This window comes from Capsicum annuum, chromosome 1 (assembly GCF_002878395.1).
Source record: "Capsicum annuum cultivar UCD-10X-F1 chromosome 1, UCD10Xv1.1, whole genome shotgun sequence".
Classification (NCBI taxonomy): Eukaryota; Viridiplantae; Streptophyta; class Magnoliopsida; order Solanales; family Solanaceae; genus Capsicum; species Capsicum annuum.
The window spans coordinates 45050846-45068450 of record NC_061111.1 but is presented as its reverse complement, the minus strand read 5'-3'; the positions used below and the strand labels follow the sequence as shown (position 1 = coordinate 45068450).

At 30.4% G+C, this 17605-nt stretch overlaps 1 pseudogene; it reads left to right on the top strand.

The window, feature by feature from the left end:
• Positions 1-5009: 5009 nt before the first annotated feature.
• LOC107842489 lies at positions 5010-8951 on the top strand (annotated as a pseudogene).
• Positions 8952-17605: the final 8654 nt, after the last annotated feature.

Here is a 17605-nt window from a genome sequence, read left to right as displayed (position 1 = left end):
TAGTTATGTTTGTTACTGTTTAATATGAATATGATATATATTTCATAAATACATATGTATATTTTGTACTGTAAATACATATCCAAATCTGTATGGCTATGTATTTTGTATGTTTTTTGAATATGTGTATGTGATATACATATTTGTCTTTTCAAAATAAAAGTTAGGGATAGAAGAGGAAAAAAAGGAAAAAAAACAACAATATAAAAAGAAAAAAGAGAAGTGAAAAAGAAAAAAAAAAGGAAGAAAGAGAAACAAAAGAAAAAAAAAAGGAAGAAAGAGAAACAGAAGTGTAAAAATAAAAGAAAAAAAGAAACAAAATAAAATAGAAAAAAAAAAGAAAACAAAAAAGAAAAAAAAAGAGAAATATAAGAGAGAAAATAAAGTGAAAAGAAAAAAAAGAAATAAAAAATGATAAAAAATAAGATGAAAAAAAACTAACAAGAAAAAAAAGGTAGTGATATAAGAAAGTGAAAGATAGTAATGATGTTTTATTTTGAAATTTTGAAGATCATGCAGATAATTATCTTCAAATATGAAAAAGGGAGAAAAAAGAAAAAAAAAGAAAAAGAAAAAAAAAAGAGAAATAGAAGAGAGAAAATAAAGTGAAAATAAAAAAAAATGAAAATACAATAAAATAAAAAAATAAAATGATAAAAAAAAAAGAGGTATAAGATATGGTTATATTTGTGGTGGTGGTGGTGGGGGAATAGTAGAGTGAAAATAGAAAAATGTAAAGTAGTGAGAGTAAAACATGCACTTGTGACTTGCCTAGTTAATGAGTAAAATAATGCTACTTTTGCTATAAACTGTAATTTTACAAAAATATTGCTATTTATTATAATTATAGTCATAAGTATGCTATTTTTTGTAATTTTTTCAAATTTGAAAGCTACCTCAATTTGAGTCTATTTTTTAGATTCACCATATATAATGATGAAAAAAATACATAAATATACATATTAACTTATTATATTTAGACAAATTTTAATAGATAAATTTTTAAAATAATTATAAAAATATCAATTAATTATATATGTATTATATATTTCAATAGACCCAAAATCAGAAAAAATCGTAAGATAATGAGGGAAGTAAGGTTGGGGCTATGATTGGGACTGGACCCCTTTTAATGGCATGAATCGGGTTGGGTCGGTGGCACTTTATGGGTTCAAACTTCAAAAATATATGGTAAATTTTCCTACTTCTATAAGTATTTCTTCTTTTTTTTGTGTTTCCAAATAATTTTGACTTCTTTTTTTTTCTTTTTTTCACCCACAAAATCCTAAAATATAAAAAATTTTGGAAACTCCAAAATCCTAAATATATGGTAGGTTTTTCTATTACCTTTTTTACACGTTCTTTTTTTAGAAATTTGGTAGATTGTAGTTTTTGTACCAAAATTGTTTTTAAGTATTTAATTAAAAATTGAGGCAAAAAAGTGAAAAAATAGTTTTGTCTACTATAGAAATTTTTAATAAAATGCAAAAATTCAAATAATATTTTTAAAGCTATTCACACTTTCAATATAGTATAATATAATATGATATAATACGATACGATACAATACAATATAATACGATATTATACATAACAAACACTCAAACTTTAACCTGATAAGTAAACAATTCAATTTTGAGCATGTATAGTGAGACACCTCAATTCATTTTTTTTGTATCAATTCAATACCTCAACTCAAAAAAATTAATTATCTAGATTCCTTTAAAATTTATGTGTCACGGCAGTGTCATGTGTCCGCGAAACACTATGAAGATGAGTTGGACTTAATTTGAACACCTTAACTCAAAAAATTAATTATGCAGACACCTCTAAAATTTACATGTCAAGTCAATATCATATTTGTCATTTCGTAAATCATTTGATTTTTTATAAATATGCCTCTACAACGATACCATACTCATTGAAATCCTATAAATTGGGTCTGGAAAAAGATAGAGTATACATAGATTTTATCACTACCTCGGGAAAAGAGTTTACTTAAGAAGGAAGAACGCAAAAGGAGGAGCAGTGGCGGATGTAGCATATATAGAGGGGTAGACGAAAAATTATACTATTTATACACGGTTAAAATTATTTTTTATGTATATATAGTATATGTTGAACCCTCTTTGGCTAGTTCGTGTGTACACTTTTGAATTCCCTTAATGACCGTCACTGAGTGGGAGGGGGAGAAAAAAAAAAGTAAAAAAGAAACACTACATTTAAAAAAAAAACTATTAACACGTGTTTCCCATTGATAAAATTGAATTCCACATCACACTATATGAAAATTGAATGATCATCAACATCATCTTCATTTGGATTGTGATCCATATACACTCTCTAAAAGTAAAAATAAATAAAAATAAAATAGACAGACCCGTTTGGATACGTGAGATGAAATTATGATATGGTTATTTGAGATAAAGTTAAATTTTTATTTGAATATGTTATTTAAAATTTTTAAGTTGTTTATTTTCTCATAAACATAAAAATTCATAAATTAGAAAAACTATCAAAATTGTCATAATTTCTAAAGATGAAAACTTTAACAATCTTAAAGATCAATTTGACATTCCTATATTTTACTAAATTTAGTTGCTTTATGATTTCTATTTTGAGTTACTAATGGCCTTTATAGAATATGGATTAATCAGTAAGATATTAGTAGTGTGCTTTAATATATGACGTTAGATCTTATTGTAAAAATTTTATTTATTTATATGATGATTTTGATAATTTAATTTAAAATTCAAAAATATTTCTATTAAAGAGTAGTAGTTCTTCTTCTCTTCTTTTTTCTAAAAAATATAAATTCTTTATTTTTATTATAAAATGTTTTCAAAATTATGTAAGAAGAAAATGAAAACACAAATTCACTGTTAGAACTTTTTTGGACTTTAAAATTTTGGGGGTCTAAAACAAAACAAAAAAAATCATTAAAACTATTCCACCTAATTCTTCTTATTTTAAACATCCTTTTCATCTTACAAACATATGATTTAAGGTAATGCGATGGTTCATTCATCTTTAGTCCATTAGCTAGTTAATGTAGTTTAACTTTATTTGTAAATCTCCACTTTATATTGAAAAAGAATTGCTATAAATTTCTATTTTGAATCTACTTTATATGTAGTATGATAAAGTTGTGGTTGATTTATATTCCAATTTTCATTTTTACTCATTAATATTAGTGGAATTGTTAATTTGAAAAATTAAAATTTGTTGAGTTAATTTGAAAATAATGAAGAGCCCAACATTATACTGAACCTGAAGAGTCCATTTCTTAAAATTGAAATGGGATGTTTAATTCATTGTTATATATAGTTTTTTTGTGATATTTCTATCAATTTAAATTTTGCCATAAAATGTAGCCAAATAAATAGCAGGAAATTTATTTAATGAAACTTTTGTTTAAATAGTTGTCAACAATAAGTGACCAATAAAACCCATTACACAGTTATCCTCTCAATGCTCTAACACCCACAACGTTTTAAACCCAATTCATATACCGCTTTAATGGGCAAATAGTCCAATAATAATGACAACGATAGTTGCTGTAACCGTAGTGTCATTGGCAGTTCACTAAGAAGTCTTCAAAATAAGCAAACATAAGCACCTAATTAACCAACTCAGCTTAAGTTTCAATTAATTAAATTAAGCTCTTGAATTCGGATTTTCAAAATGAAATTTTTCTTTGACAAAAAGCGTTTTACCCTGAAAATAATTTTTTTTTACATGAATTCAAAATAGTCGAATGCTAAAACAAATAAATACCTTGAAATAAAAATAAAAAAGTGGTAGCTCATGTATAGTAATTGCTAGTGGTCCGTGAATGAGATTTCTCGGTGGCTATAATTATTAAATACTTTTTCGGTTCTTAAACACTTGTATCCTTACTAAAAATTGATATTTTATATATAATACTACTTGTTATTTTAGAAAATCAAGACATAACTACTTATTTGTTTCCATCTTTATCCTTAATCATAAATATAAAAAAATATTAAGTGTTAAACAAAAATAATAATAAATAAAGTTAATTTAATCAAATTAATCTCCAATTAATGTTTTTTTTTCGAACAACATGCAAATCAAAACAAAAAATGTGACATGTATTTAAGTAAAAGGGAGTTTGCTTAAAAGAAAGTTTTATTTAAAACTTTTCCATGCAATGAATGAATAATGAATTGCCACAAAGATTGGTCACCAACCTCCCTACCTTGTACTCCCTCATCCGTTTCACAATAAGTGAATTGTTGGAGCAATTTTAGTGTTTCAAATAAGTGAATGGTTCACAATTCAAGGTAAATGTTGAAATTTTTTTCCAAATCTATCCTCCATTAAATGTGCATTGGGAGTGATGTATCATGTGTCTTTACTTTTTGAAGAGGGTAAAAATAGAAAAACATGATAAATTTATGTCTTTACTTTTTTTTTTCTTAATATGTGTGCCAAAATTCAATAATTAACTTATTGTGGAACGGAGGGAGTACATTCTTTCACCATGGCTAGACATATATGCTATTTTATGGTATAAATTCGATGCAAATTAGATATAATTATATAAAAAAGTATAAAAATTGATATAGAATTTTAAAAAGCACCACCCTTAAAACCAAGAAGATAGTTGAGTGCAGGGACAGAGCTAGTGCTTTGGTAGGGGTTCATCCGAACTTCCTTCGACGGAAAAATATACTATTTATACATGATTAAAATTATTTTTATGTATCTATAGTAGGTGTTGAACCCCTGAGTTGAAATTCTGGCTTCGCCTCTGACTGAATGCTTTAGTTTTCAGGCGAAATCTTAACATTTTGGATGTGAATATATATGTTCGAACCTTGTGAGCACCTGGCCACGACCACTAATTAAATCTTAGGTTCGCCACCAATCTTTTCAGGGATTCAACATGAAGTTAGCCAACGAGCATCTCATCGTACATCTCAATATCCTTAAAAAGGCCACACAGTATACTAAGATTATTATCACAACATTTGATAAAAATTATGAATGTTAAAGTTCTCTCCAAGGAATGCATCAAACCCTCTATACCAACTCCTCAACACTTGAGGAGCTACAAACTATCCTTCTTGGATCAATTTACTCCATGTTCATACATCCCAATTATTCTCTTTTACAATGGCAACCACGACGACGACATTCTGAAGAAATCTCTGTCTGAAACTCTGAGTTATTACTACCCTCGTACTGGTAGATTCAAAGATAATGTACACTCCACTGAGTGCAATGATGAGGGAATTTTATACATGGAAGCCCGAGCAAACTTTGATCTCTCAAAGTTTCTTGAAAATCCTGATATTCCATTCCTTAACAAGTTTCTTCCATGCAAAGGCAATTGCTTAGAGCCAAATTATAATCAACCTCTCCTTGCTATCCAAACCACCACATTTTTATGTGGGGGAATAGCCATTGGAGTTTGCATGCTTCATAAGGTTTTAATTTCCTCTATCTTTATACAAACACACATATATATATCGACAAACAGATAGATAGACCAGATAGATACTACTCTCACCATTTTGATTTATAGATATCGATTGAGTATGCACAAAGTTCAAGAAAAAAAGGTGTAATCACAAATAAACCTTTAGAGGCGTCTGAGTGTTTAAAAATCATTTCATTCGTAGGAAAGGAAGAATTTTAAAGTTAAATTATATATTTCTAATCATAGAAGGACATTTTTTTCGTACATAAAGGGAGTGTACTAGTTTGTATAGTAGTACTCCCTCCTGTCCATTTTACTTGTCGTCAAGATATACTAATATTTTTTTCCAAGTACATCACCAACCCCTCTGACTGTTTTTTATTGTATTTTATTACAAAAGTTCAGCTCACGTTTTAGCTTCCGCATCAGTATTGATATATAGTCATGTCATACAGAGGCGGACCCACATTGCACCTTGAGGGTGCACGTGCACCCGATAACTTCATAAAAAAATATATATAGAGAAATAAATATAGGTATAGATACTCTAATATAATGTTAATATATTGAATAGTGCACCCTCAATAATAAAATTCGTTTGGGTGCACTGGTTCGATACTCAAAGTTGAGCACCATTTGGAACCCGACATTGCGAGTTTGATTCCTAGCAGGGGCCGGAGAGCTATGTTTTTTTAGCCCTTTAATTTGTTCCACCTCATCTGGCCCCGCCTCAATTTAAAATAAATTTTTACATACAATTCCCCAATCCCTAAGCTGCCAAGCCCAAACGGTATTGGTGTATTCCCGTCCAAATCCCTAAAATATTTTTTTCAAACCCAAAAGTCTCTTCAAACAAATTTTTATTTCTTCCAAGTTTCATCCCTACATTACCTTTATTCTTCGTAATTTTTTGGCTATTGACAATAAGATATCGTAAATTCTTTACTATTAATTACCTTTTTCCTTATGAATCGTCTATTTTGTTTTTGTATCACTGGATAAAATTTAGATGCTCATGGATATTAACATGCTTTTTAGTTGAAATGGTAATAGATAAAATAAGGTATTTTTTTTATTTCTCAATTTAAAGTATTAATATTTTTTCAAAATTCTAATTGCAATCTATGGAAGGAGGGGTGTGATTTCCCTATTAGTAATGTTATGTTTACTTATAATTTTGATGAAAATTTTATTTTGTAGGAATTTGTTATTGATTCTTGTGAATTGAAATTGGTAGATATTATTCTCTTCAACCGAGTTCTAGTTTTAAAGACAATTCTCCCCGTCTTATAAAGAATTTGATGTGAATTCACTTAAATCCGACCGAAGAAAGAAAATCAATTCATGAATATGACTCTATGATACGAGATTAAGTGAGAAGACACTATATTCAACAAGGGCCTTGTCAACCGAATCTAGGTTTTAAGTGATTGTTTAGTTTGTTACATTGAGAAAGAAGGATATATTCGTAAATATAAGCAACAATGCAATCATTGACCGTTTTTAGAATATGAAAATGCGTCGATGTCTAATATGAAATGATGGTCTACTTTTGTTATATTAGCACTAAATTAATGATATTTGATCATTTTGAAATTTATACTTTGTTAATAATTTTTTGCAATTTTTAAATTTAAAATAATTGTATGTCAAATTAGGTAGTTGATAATTAACATGACTTAATTAAAGATAATGGAGCACCTGCTATCTTTAAATCCTGGGTTCGCCTGTGATGTCATACTATAGTTGTCATACCAGACTAGGGACTAGGCTCGCGCCTTGGGTGTAGGGGCAACGCTAGCATATACCCGGGGGTTTATCGGAACCCTCTTCAGCGAAAAATTATATTTTTTATATATGATAAAAAATATTTTTATGTATATATAGCAGATGTTGAACTCCTTATAACTGCAGGTTCTAGATGCATCAACAATGAGTGCTTTCTTAGAAACATGGGCCAAGCTAAGCCATAGTGAAGGTAACAAAGAACTACATCCAAACTACACATCAGCAAAGTCACTATTCCCTCCTATACAATCATTACCAACAAAGTTCATAAAGGATTTCGAAAACTTCTATTTCCAAGGTTCAAAGTCTCTAATGAGAAGGTTCTTGTTTGATTCCAAAGCCATAAAAGCACTTAAAGCTAATACATCAAGTGAAAGTGTTCCCTTTTCATCTAAAATAGAAGTATTGACAGCTTTCATATGCAAAAGGATTGCAGTAGCCTCTATGTCCCTCGCGGATGGAGCCACACCAAAGAATCTAATGATCACCCATGCAGCTAATCTAAGGCCTCGAGTTGTGACACCTTTGCCTCAGAGAACTTTTGGGAACCTTCTATGGTTGACATTTGCATTTTATGATCCTTTAGATGCTGGCATGGAGTTTCTTGATTTGGGAGTAATGCTAAGGGAGGTGTTTGCTCAATTAACTCTTGCGAACATTAAAGGTATGTGTATATATATATCGTTGATTTTATAAGTTTTAAGATGTTAAGAGGGTGCTCTTGAAGAAGGGGAGTGTTGGAGTAACTGGTAAGGTTGTTACCAGATTCAAGCCTTAGAAATAGCCTCTTGCAGAGATGCAAGGTAAGGTCGCGTCTACAATAGATCCCTCAAATCGGGCCCTTCCAAAAACCATGCGTGTAGTGAGAGCATTAGTGCACTGAGCTAGCTGGTAACTGGTCTTTTTAGAGGGTGCTCTACTGCTCTTGAAACAGGAGATCCTTGGAGTATATAACTGGTAAAGTTACCACCATATCATGTGTGACCAGGAGGTCAGAGGTTCAAGCCTTAGAAATAGCCTCTTGCAGAAATGCAAAGTAAGGCGTTGCATGGACAATAGATCCCTGTGATCGGACCCTTCCCAAAACTATACGTATAGAGAAAGATTTAGTGCACCGGGCTAGCTACCCATTTTAGAAGCTGCTCTTGAAAAAGGGAAGCATTGGAGTAACTAGTAAAGTTGTTGCCACGTGATCAGGAGGTCATAGGTTCAAGTCTTGAAAAAAATCTCTTGTAGAAATACAAGGTGAGGCTACATGTACAATAGATCCCGTGATCGGGCCCTTCCCCAAATATGTGTATAGCGAGAGATTTAGTGCATCGGGCTTCTTGAAAACTACTGGTTGATCACGTACACTTTTCTTTACTTTCTTACAGGTATAGATAGCAAGTGAGTGTTCGAATCACTCAACGAGGTTCTTGAAAGTTTGTCAACAAGTAAGAATATAAAGATTTTTAGATTCACAAGTTGGTGCAATATGGGACTATATGATGTTAATTTGGGATTGGGAAAGCTTGTATGGATTGCTCATATGGGGGATTTGTCTGATGCTCATGTAAGATCTAAACAACAATTTGTGTTTCTAGAAAGTGCATGCCAAGAAGGAATAGAGTTGTGGATTGCTTCTGATAATGAAGAAATTAGGGTTCTTGCAAAGGATATAGAGTTTCTTGCATATGCCAACCCAAATCAATGTATTTGCATCAATCCTTAACCAGATATCTCGGATTCGAGTCATCTTGGATCGGAGTTGTCTTTTTTAGGAGGTGTTTTACCCCACTATAGGACCTTCCGACACAAATCCAGATTTAGTCAGGCTAGTTCTAATGTGGTCAATTAATGTTTTCTTGTAGTATTTGCATCAACTAGCTACTATGTCTAGCTTGCAAGAGTGCAATAAATCAAGTTGGTTGTTTCTCCTTCATCCTTACTTAGAGGTCATCTCGGATTCAAGTCTCCCTGGATACGGAGCCGCCTTTGTTAGGAAGTTCTTTACCCCAATGTAGGATTTTCCAACGCGAATTCGAATTTAGTCGGGCTTCAATGTGGGCAAGTAATATTTTATTGTAGTATTTGCATTAACTAGCTAGTATGTATAGCTTGCAAGAGCGCAATAAATCAACTTGGTCGTTTCTCCTTCATCCTTAACCAGAGGTCATCTCGAGTTCGAGTCCCTTGAATGCAAAGTCACTTTTCTTAAGGAGCGTTTGATAAAAATGGTTTTTTCTTACGATTTTCTTGTAGTTGTCATTGTTTAGTGTAGAGCAGCTAGTTAAGAGCAACTAGTTAGGAGAGTTTGGGTGTGGTGGGTGTCTTTGGTTTGTGAGTATATGGTACTACTGTGTGGGTGCCTTATTTCTCTTATTTTTGTTGTTATTATTTCTTATTTCTGTTATGTCATCCATCCTGTTTCATGTTTCATTGCGACCTTATTTACTATTCTTTTTCTTAAGCCGAAGGTCTATCGGAAATAACTTCTCTACTTCTTCGGAGGTAGCGGTATGAACTGTGTATATTTTATCCTCCTCAGACCCCACTTTGTGGGAATACACTGAGTTTGTTATTGTTGTTGTCATTGTTTAGTGTATGTGTGTGTTGAGCTTTCCAATAATGGATTAACCATATGACTTTCCAATAATGACATTTTCTTGATGTTGATGAGATTAGGGTTCTAGAAAAGTATTTGCATCAGCTAGCTAGCTAGCTAGTATGGCTAGTTTGGCCGTACTAGCTAGGTCTGTATGCAATGAAGCACCGTTTAACCATGAAAATCAAATACAAATTGGAGTTGAGAGTTTACTGGCCACATAATTAATGTTATCTGTCCACTCTATAGTTTAATGGCCACATAATTAATGTTATCTGTCCACTCTATGTTTTCTTGTAGCTTTCATTGTAGTTGTTTTACAAATTGATTGATCATGACTTTCCAATAATGACTTTTTTTCATATATGGTCATATCAGTGGCGGAGCCAAAATTTCATTAAGAGGGTTCACAAGTGAACATACGAATTAATCGAAGGAAATTCGACATCTACTATATATACATAAAAAATAATTTAATATAATATATACTATATATATAGAGAGAGAGAGCCTCCTTTTGAAGATTTAATCTCTTGAAGGCCTCGGTCATAGAGTGACAATGGTCACAGAAGATTATTTTACCTGAGTCTTTTTGGATATTGTACTGAGGAATCTGGTTAGGATTTTGTTTGGTTAGTTGCCAGATGAAAGTTTCGGGGTGTGGTAAAAAAAGTAAGTTGTTAGGAATATAGGTTAAGAGGAAGAGATGAACCGGGTAAGATAAAAAAAAATAATAAAAAAAAATTAAAATTGGGGAAAATATAGAATATAAGAATGATAAACGTGAAGAAACAATGTACTGAGTAGGATTTTTACAAAAATCTTGAAATATCGCTTTTTATTATCGCCTATTTTATAGCCTTTTATTATCGCCTATACCATATTTTATAGACTTTTATTATCGCCTTTTATTATCGCAAGAACTAAATGAAACAATAGATGTAGATAGAGGTTTGTAAATTTTCCAACAACATCAATTAAAATTATTAAATCCTAAAACATTATATAATGCAGGATATTTTTCTACAAATAATCAGCTATATAGACATTATAGAGAAGAACAAATATCAGCTATAGGAGAAGATTTTAAAATAATAGATTTAGTAAATGCTAACTCTTTAAGACATATAAAAAAATAATAAAATGATACTAATGCATATGGGTTTAATTGTTATTAGAATAAAAGGTCTAATTAGAAAAAATCTAGGATCCAAAGTGTTAATAACAATATAACATGGGCATTCTTCTTAGCAAGAATTATTGCAATAGGATAATGGCTAGGAGGATTTGAAAAGCATTATGACATTACGATTTCCAAGGTTTAGCCAAGGCTTAGCTCAGGACCCCACTACTCGTCGTATTTGGTTTGGTATTGCTACCGCACATGACTTCGAGAGTCATGATGATATTACTGAGGAACGTCTTTATCAGAATATTTTTGCTTCTCACTTCGGTCAATTAGCAATAATTTTTCTGTGGACTTCCGAAAATCTGTTTCATGTAGCTTGGCAAGGAAATTTTGATAGATGGTCAGACATCAAAAAATCAATAATAGGATTAACTGAAGTAGATATGACAAATAATGGAGGAATATTCTATATAAGTCCAGATTTTTTAATGAACTTAAAAGAATTTGGAAAACATATTAAAATAGGAATCCAAACTAAAGGATATGAAGAAATGAATAGTGGTAATAATTTATTAATGTGCATAGGATTTATCGAAAAATTAACTTTAAGTAGTAATACTAAATTTAAACTAAAAGTAAATGATGTAGTTGAAATAATGGGAAATAAAGACAGAAGTTTAATAAAATCAATAAAAATAGTAATTAAGTCTGCGTCAGAGTGAGTGCTTCCTTTATCATTACTTTCCAAAAAGAAAGAAAAACTGTTGAAGCACGCGTCAGGAAAAGAGAAATAATAATGCATGTGACGATGGGGCCTAATGTGTACCCGACCTGCATTATTAAAGAATCTTATCCTTTCCTGTTGGCCATATTGTCAAGGCCACGTAGTTTGATCCTAGTCCACTCCTTTTTTCTTACTTCAGTCTATATAAGACTTGTAACTTAGTAGAAGAAGGCAGATCGAAAAAACCTTAGAACCTCTCAACATACTTTCCTATGTATAAATCCTCCTTTTCCAACCAATCTTTCCTCTTGGTGTAAATCAAAGTTTGTAATATAAGGAAGGTGAATAAAAAAGCTTTCAGTTTTCCAAAATCTTTAGGGGATTCCGGAAAGGGAAACCTCTATCCCAGTTACTTCATATAAGTTCTTATTTATTTTATATTTCCCCATCAAAAATATGTTTTTATGTTTTTAAAAAAAAAAATATTTTCGATGTTTATATTTTTTTAGAAATTTTAGATATATTCGCAGAACATCATGTATATTAAATGTTTGTTTAAATTCATTACCCTTAGTATATGATTAACCTCTTAATTTCTTAATAACAACAGCGGATTAACTTGTAAATTCCTAGGAATTCTGGTCTTGATAGTCCGCTATGTCTGCAGAATAGACGAAGGACTAGTGTTAGTTGCCAGATGAAAGTTCTGGGGTGTGGTTAAAGAAGTAAGTTGTTAGGAACATAGGTTAAGAGGAAGAGATGAACCGGGTAAGATAAAAAAATAAAATAAAAAAATAAAATAAAAAATTAAAATTGGGAAAAATATAGAATATAAGAATGATAAACGTGAAGAAACAATGGGAAAGAGGGAGTACTGAGTAGGATTTTTACAAAAATCATGAAATATCGCTTTTTATTATCGCCTATTTTATAGCCTTTTATTATCGCCTATTTTATTGGTATCAAAGCGAGAAGTTTTTGAGAACAATACCTATTACTCGCATATATAGACAAGTGTATGAAAAGACATTCAACTTTTAGAGATATAAGGTTGAACTATTTCTACTTATATAGAGAATATAGAAAAAAGGATAATATTATCGCTAGAAAATATAATTTAGAAGAAAGTAGGAAAAGGTTAATAGAGACAAATAGATTATATAAAATATATAATAAATCTAGACCAGTGTGTGAAAGACTAGTAAGCGCCTTGAATTGGGAATTAAGTGGTTGTGATAGAGATTTAGAAAACAATAGTTTAGGAATAAAGTGTCTTAGAAAACGTATTAGCACACAGGCTTATCAATTAGGATAATATATGCAAGCCCTACCTATTTTCCAAAGACTAAGAAAGATAAATAAGTGGATAGAAGAAGAATCTGGTATTAAAGCTGAATTAATAAAGATAGAAAAAACATTAAAAGAAAATACAAAAATAATTAGAAATAAATTGACTCAAGAAGACCTAGACGAATTAGACATAAAATATTATAAAACATTATTAACACACTTTGAAGAAGATTTAGAATTTAATAAAGTAAGATTAGAGAACTGTTTCTGGAGAACAAATTTATATAAACAACAAACAGATAAAATACCGCTAGGATAATAAATGCCTATAAGATATATTGAATATATTAGAGAAATTCAACGGCAATATTATAGAGAATTTACTTATAAACATCAACTTGTAAAAATTCTGAAACAATTTAAAGAAAGACTAGATTTGTTAAATAAAGAAATAAGAAACCTAGAAATAGATATTCTAAACTTTAAAGAAACAGACGAAATAATTACTATAACATTTAAATATTATAAAAAAGCATTAATTAATGAATAATCTAGGCTAATAGAAAATATACAAGAAGTAGAATTAGACATAACCTATACTAATAGTAGATTGAAATATCAAACAAAGCTAAGTAAAAAGTACCTTAATTTGAATCACTTAGGATAACAAAATAGCTTCTTTAAAACGCCTCGAATATTTAGATCTTAGATTCCAACCTGAAAACCAATATAGAGTGTTAAAAGATAACACCACTATAAGGTGTAATTTCAACCAGGGTGAACATATTTTACATTCAAAAGATAAACAATATAACAAAATAATAGACTTTGTAATAAATTCAAGTGAAAAAATTCAGGAAAAAGATAATAGTAGAATAAGAATTTTAGAAGAAATAGAAGCTACTCAAAATAAACATAAAAAGATACTAGATAGGATAGAAAAAAATTTAGATTATTTAAAGTCACAAGAAATAGAAATAGACAGAAAAATTCAGTATTTAAATCACAAATTCAATTTAGAAAAAATACCTACAAAATTAGAAATTGAAAAGCTAATAAAAACCATAATAGAAAAACCTAAAGAATTAGAAGTAAAAACTACTCAACTAATATCTAAACTAATAGAACAAATAGAAATTATAACAACAGAAATCAAAGATTTACAAGTAATAACAAAAAGATTAGAAGAAATTTCACTCTCATGAATATAGGAGATATAAATTATAAAAAGCCTTAGACTCAGTAAAAGTATTTCATAACGAACCAAAAGGTCTTTCTGTACACCTCCCAATAGGTCAGTCAGAAAAAATAATTTTAAAACAAAATAATACTATAATAGCATTATAAATGACTTACATGCTAAAGTAGACAGTTTAATAAAAGGCAACGAAGCTCAAAAACCAGTTCAAGAATCGGAACTACCCAAATTACATAAAAAGATAGACATCCTAATAAAAAATAAAGAAGCTTAAGAACCACCAAAAAACCACCATGACCCAGAAGTATATGCAGATTTAGAATTGAATCTAAATAAATTTAATAAACCAAAAATCCTCACACCAGACTCTCATTTATTATTCACTACAAGTAAAGGAGAAGCTTCAGTTAGATTTACAAATTATAGTTATACCACTAAAAGAAATTTAGATGATGTCGAAACAGAAAGTAATATAGAAACAGAAAGCGAATTTATGAATATAGAAATTCTACAAGAAGGTTATGAAGTAGATATGGTAATAGAAAAAGCTAAAAATTTAGCAGAAGAATATAAACATATAACTTTTAAATGTAAAGGATGTCAAAAAGAGGAAATGAAAATAGAAGAATGTATAGAACATTTTAAAAATTGTTTGGAAAGAAGTGATAATTTAGGATATAGAAATAATAAAGAACTATTTCTTAAAAGAAAAGATGAAGACACAACATCTGTATTAAGTTCTACAATAAGTTATAAAGAACTAGAAGAATTAGAACCAACTAGCTCATCAAGTGCGCTAGCCCATTTCAACAGATAAACCCTAATCCTCAACCAATAGATTATAGTACAGGTAATGTACCTAGAAGACCAACAATTAGGATAAATCCAGATACAGAACTTAGAGGAGATAATATAAGTCTAGCAGGTAAGAGAATGCCAATAAAAGAACCAATTAAACTACAAGAAGGAGGTAGTAAAGGTAAAATACTAACACTAGTCCTTCGTCTATTCTGTAGACATAGCGGACTATCAAGGCCAGAATTCCTAGAAATTTATAGGTTAATCCATCGTTGTTATTAAGAAATTAAGAGGTTAAACATATACTAAGGGTAATGAATTTAAATAAACATTTAATATACATGATGTTCTGCGAATATATCTAAAATTTCTAAAAAAATATAAACATCTAAAAATTTATTTTTTTTAAAAACATAAAAACATATTTTTGATGGGGAAATATAAAATAAATAAGAACTTACATGAAGTAACTGGGATAGAGGTTTCCCTTTCGGAAATCCCCTAAAGACTTTGGAAAACTGAAAGCTTTTTTATTCAACTTCCTTATATTACAAACTTTGATTTACACCAAGAGGAAAGGTTGGTTGAAAAAGGAGGATTTATACATAGGAAAGTATGTTGAGAGGTTCTAAGGTTTTTTCGATCTGCCTTCTTCTACTAAGTTACAAGTCTTATATAGACTGAAGTAAGAAAAAAGGAGTGGACTAGGATCAAACTACGTGGCCTTGACAATATGGTCGATAGGTAAGGATAAGATTCTTTAATAATGCAGGTCAGGTACACATTGGGCCCCATCATCACATGCATTATTATTTCTCTTTTCCTGAAGCGTGCTTCAATAGTTTTTCTTTCTTTTTGAAAACTAATGATAAAGGAAGCACTCACTCTGACACAGACTTAATTACAAGACTCAAAGTGGGCATACCCACATGGCACTCTTATCCTAATTACAATACTTTGTATATTATAGTATCAATCTCCTTTATTACTTGTCTTTGTCTGCTTATGTGTCCAAGTTGTGCATGGATATGGTGTCGAAACTCATCTCAGAGTCATCATCTTCATAGGGATCCTGAGCATCTTAGAGTAGACTGTCTTCAAATCTATCATCTTCTTCATCTGAAGATCTTGGAATATTAATGTCTGTATTATTCATGTCTAGAACTACTCTATCTGTGCTTGTACATGGCTTGTCTTTATTATCCATATGCTTATCTTGTTCTTGGCTACTAAAGAATTTTTTTAATGTGTTTTACAATAATCTCAATTTGTTTATTCTTCTTTTTTGCCGTTAATGTCTTTTTTAAAGTATTAGTCTTATGTGGTTTTGATGAAGGTCCTGCTTCATCTTCACTTTTTGGCAAAGTGACAGCCCTTAATGGATTTGATTTGTCTTTACCGGTTACCATTTGAGCCAGACTAGCTGCACCAATATCCGGTACAGTGGATTTCTGAGCATTAAGAGGGGAATGCATACCCTTCTCATCTGTTTTTTGTGGAGATGGAGAACGCTATGTCTGAGTACTGGCATTAGTCTTTCTTGTATGAAATCTACTCAGTTTGTCTTATAAAGTCTCTATTTGCTTCATGAGTCTAGAGTTTTCTGTAATAAGAGCCTCTTTTGAAGATTTAATCTCTTGAAGGCCTCGGGCATAGAGTGGCAATGGTCACAAAAAATTATTTTACCTGAGTATTTTTGGATACTGTACTAAGGAATCTGGTTAGGATTTTGTCTTAATGCTGGAGATAAGAAAAAATTAGGTCCTAGGTGTCCTCTTGCATAATCAGAAGCTTCAAAAAAATCATTGAAACTTTTGTAAAGAGGATTTTTTATACCACTTATAGAGTCTAGTACTTCTATCCATGTCTGAAAAATTTCATTTGTCTTACCATGTATAATTACATAATATTTGAATCTAGGCTTACTTTTATCTGATATATATTGACATAAAGCATTCATGGCGGCTAAAAAATATTTATGGTCTGGTTTATGGTGTGCTATCCACAAATTATTTATTAGGCATTTTTGGGGTCTATCTAAAATATGTTCTGGTCTTAGGTTAAAAGAATAATTACTATGTGGGAAAGCAATTAAATTAAAAGGCCCAAAGTCTATTCTCTCCAGTGGTTGCATGGAGTTTTGGAGTTTGATAGAGTTTTGGGGTCTAAATCTAAGGTTTCCTAGCATTGTCTGAAAATAAATGTCTTGAGACGAGGAAGATGTTGTTCCCTTGCCTTTGTCTGCTACATGTTGATTATTTGGTCGCATGCTGAAACAAATATTAGCCGGTTAAACAGATTTTGTTTTTAATTGTAATCTACTTAATTTATTTGCTAATTCATTTTCTTTTCCTTTAATATATTCAAAAACAATGTTTTTATATACCGATATAGTGTCCATAAAGTTTAACCATCTTCCTCTACTACTAGCTTTATCATTTATCTTTTGACTAAATTTAACTATTGCCTCACAATCTGTTCTTAATAAGACTTCTTCTTTATTTAAGATATATAATTTAAAACTATTTAAACTATATATTATGGCTAATACTTCTAAATCTATGCTAGGTATATTTTCTTTTTCTTTATATTGTTCACTCTGATATGCACAGATTTTTTCTTCATTTTTATCACTATATTTA